The sequence below is a fragment of the Mandrillus leucophaeus genome, unplaced genomic scaffold, assembly GCF_000951045.1.
Source record: "Mandrillus leucophaeus isolate KB7577 unplaced genomic scaffold, Mleu.le_1.0 Scaffold189, whole genome shotgun sequence".
NCBI classification, from domain to species: Eukaryota; Metazoa; Chordata; class Mammalia; order Primates; family Cercopithecidae; genus Mandrillus; species Mandrillus leucophaeus.
This window is the reverse complement of record NW_012101909.1, coordinates 816,612-817,029: the sequence shown is the minus strand read 5'-3', so window position 1 is coordinate 817,029 and position 418 is coordinate 816,612. Positions and strand designations below refer to the sequence as shown.

Here is a 418-nt window from a genome sequence, read left to right as displayed (position 1 = left end):
AAGCACTGGGATTACAGGCGTGAGCCACCATGCCCAGCCTAAAATCATATTTTTTAAATAAAAAAAAATACATATTTTGAGACAGGATCTCACTCTGTTGCCCAGGCTTGGGTGCGGTGGTATAATCATGGCTCCATGCAGCAGCGACCTCCCTGGCTCAGGTGATCCTCCTGTCTCAGCCTTCTGAGTAGCTGAGACTACAGGCATTGCACCATGAGGCCCAGCTTGTTTTTCTTTTTTCTTTTTTTTTTTGAGACGGAGTCTCACCCTATCGCCCAGGCTTGAGTACAGTGGCACCATCTCGACTCACTGCAACCTCTGCCTGCCAGGTTCAAGTGATTCTCCTGTCTCAGCCTCCCAAGTAGCTGGGACTACAGGCGCACACCATCACGCCTGGCTAGTTTATTGTATTTTTAGT

General features: G+C 48.6%; 1 protein-coding gene across 2 annotated transcripts in view; it reads left to right on the top strand.

Annotated features, from left to right (window-relative positions):
- The window catches only part of LOC105538274 (chromosome unknown open reading frame, human C18orf25), a 117,341-nt gene that overhangs the window by 42,388 nt on the left and 74,535 nt on the right, over positions 1–418 (top strand). The window lies entirely within an intron of this gene.